Source organism: Aplysia californica, unplaced genomic scaffold, assembly GCF_000002075.1.
Source record: "Aplysia californica isolate F4 #8 unplaced genomic scaffold, AplCal3.0 scaffold00353, whole genome shotgun sequence".
Classification (NCBI taxonomy): Eukaryota; Metazoa; Mollusca; class Gastropoda; order Aplysiida; family Aplysiidae; genus Aplysia; species Aplysia californica.
The window spans coordinates 18,358-20,782 of record NW_004797623.1 but is presented as its reverse complement, the minus strand read 5'-3'; the positions used below and the strand labels follow the sequence as shown (position 1 = coordinate 20,782).

General features: G+C 49.4%; 1 long non-coding RNA gene across 1 annotated transcript in view; it reads left to right on the top strand.

Moving 5' to 3' along the window:
- The first annotated feature begins 20 nt into the window (after positions 1 to 20).
- Positions 21 to 2,425, top strand: part of LOC118478055 — a 6,733-nt gene continuing 4,328 nt past the window's right edge. The window contains exon 1 of the long non-coding RNA XR_004858774.1: positions 21 to 1,572. This is a non-coding gene — a long non-coding RNA (uncharacterized LOC118478055). The remainder of the gene's footprint in view (positions 1,573 to 2,425) is intronic.

Below are 2,425 nucleotides of genomic sequence, written 5' to 3'. Positions count from 1 at the left end.
GGAGCGAAGCTGTCCATGTTTTTGCGTGGATGATGCCACAGGTAGGCTGATGCCTGGAGTGAGTGAGAGCGTTACCGGTGTCTTTTTGCTCCCGCACTCTTCCTCTCCTCTCCCTCTGTCTCTCACTCTCTCACTCTGCCTCCGTCCGTCTCTCTATCACGGTGGGGTGAGCGCACGTCTGCGCGCGCGAGTGTGTTCGCGTCGCGTGCCACGCTCAGTGCTCAGTAGGAGTGGGAGAGAGAGAGAGAGAGAGAGAGAGGGAGAGGGAGAGGGAGAGAGAGAGAGAGAGAGCGGGCGCGTGAAGTGAAGTGAGCGAGTGAGCCAAGCGAAGGTAGGTGTGTCCGGGAGGCAGAGGTAGAAAGGTAGAGTCGTGGCTCCTCGCCCCGGCAAGCGCGCACACCCACCCGCCGTCCGCCGGCTCTCATCTGTACTCTCACTCACTCACTCACACACTCACACACACGCACACACACACACACGGAGGCAGGATGTCGGCTTCTGTGTAGAGCGGAGAGGACGCGCTCCGTGACGAGCAGTTGTCCACCCTCACCACGACCACTTCTGGAGGACCCCCCGCGTCTGTTCTTCCTCATCCACCTCCACCTCCTCCTTCTCTAGCCAACAAGATAGACACTCCCCAAGGAAGGACCCTCGTCCTTTGACTTGTCGAAACGAACAACGACGAACGCAACACACGGATAGATAAGAACGAAAGAACATCTTACCACGCCGAGTTACCACGGGAGTGATCTAGAAGTGTCCAGCAAGAGTGTGACCATTTCCGTCGGCTACTGGATTGAAGAAGCTTTCGTGATTGAAGAAGCTTTCGTGATTGAAGAAGCTGTGGTGATTGAAGAAGCTGTCGTGATTGAAGAAGCTTTCGTTCGTACCGGTCAGCTGGCTGTTTTACTTCGGTCGCTGGATTGAATTCGGATTTCTGTGTTGTGTTAATTATTTAATTCTCAAGTTGCAAGTCGCCGTCGGGGGTACTTGTCTCTGTCTTCGCGTTGTGTGTTTGGCTGGATGAACAGAGCGAGTTACTGGTTCGTTGTTGGCGGTGGCGTCATATCGTCCGGTGTATATAAAATATCGCGGTGACCGTGCCTCGGGTCTGGGTGGACAGACACTACATGCACTCGTTGACCTTTTGGCCCGGTCTGTGAGTGGACACGGCACGCACTCGTTGACCTTCTGTGAGTGGACACGGCATGCGCTCTTTGGCCTTCTCGCCCGTCTGTAGTCCTGCTGCCAGCCAGCGGTGAAGTCGTTCGGGCTAGAGCGAGGTCCAGGCAGCTGCTGCTGCTGTCGTTGTTGTCAGTTGTCCCCCGTGAGATCCTCCTGTGTGCCACAGACACCCGCCCACCGCCCCCGCGTCATCTCCAGTGTGTCGTGTGTCGAGTTCTCCATACTTTTTGTGTTTTTTTGTTGTTTTTTTTACCTTCCTGCGATTCAACTTCGCTTTCTTTTGGATTTTGCCGTTAGTATCTTTATTTCTCAAGTGTGGTGGTAATTATGCTCTCGTGCGTTTGTGGAAGTTTTGTGACATTTCTACCAATTTTTGTGAATTGAAAGGTAATTGCTATGATTTTATTTCAATTTTAGACAGTTTGTATGAAGCTGTTGTCTGTGTGTATGGTAACAAATGAGCATTAAATACGTTTGTTTTTTTTTTGGGGGGGGGTTGGTGGTCGAATCTATAATTCAGCTGTTTCAGTCAGTGAGGGCTATGTCACATTTTGTTTGGTATGTTCGTCACATTATTGGTCTTCACTTTAACGTATACGTCTATAAGTACATTTTATTTCAATCTCTTCAGTGCTGTGCCGACAAATATACTCTTCTGCTAAATTGGGGAAGTTTTAGGAGATGTAATTAGATACCTGTGTCAATGTTTATTCGTTTAAGAATATATTACGGATTTGTTTCAATCTCTCTGTAAAGAACGTGGTATTTTTTCTATATATACGTAGATGGAAATGGCCCAGAATTGAAAGATTGACAACAGAAACAAAAGCAGAATACCATAATGATAAGTAAGCATTATTTGACTTTGAAATAGTAGGTTACCTCCGTGTGGACTCATAGGTTGTTGTTTTTTTCTCTCCCGTTTTCCCGGGTGTACAGTGTAGTAGAAAACCGGGCTGGAGGAAGTCTATTTTGTTCGAACAAGCGCCATCAAATACCAATGCTGAAGTGTCATGTAAATATTTGGCCGGGGTGTATCAAAACATTTGGACAGGAGACTCAAGGAAGCTGGACCCCTCGCTTAGCGAGCGGCGATAACCCGAGAGTTTTTATCTGTGTGTGGGGGAGATAGGTGGGCCGGCTGTGGGTCCCAGTGCGGACAGTAAGACTGAGGGTGAGTCGAGTGTGTGAGAGTTGTGAAACCTGAGAATGGACGAGGGAGAGGGGTCCTTTTGGGAGG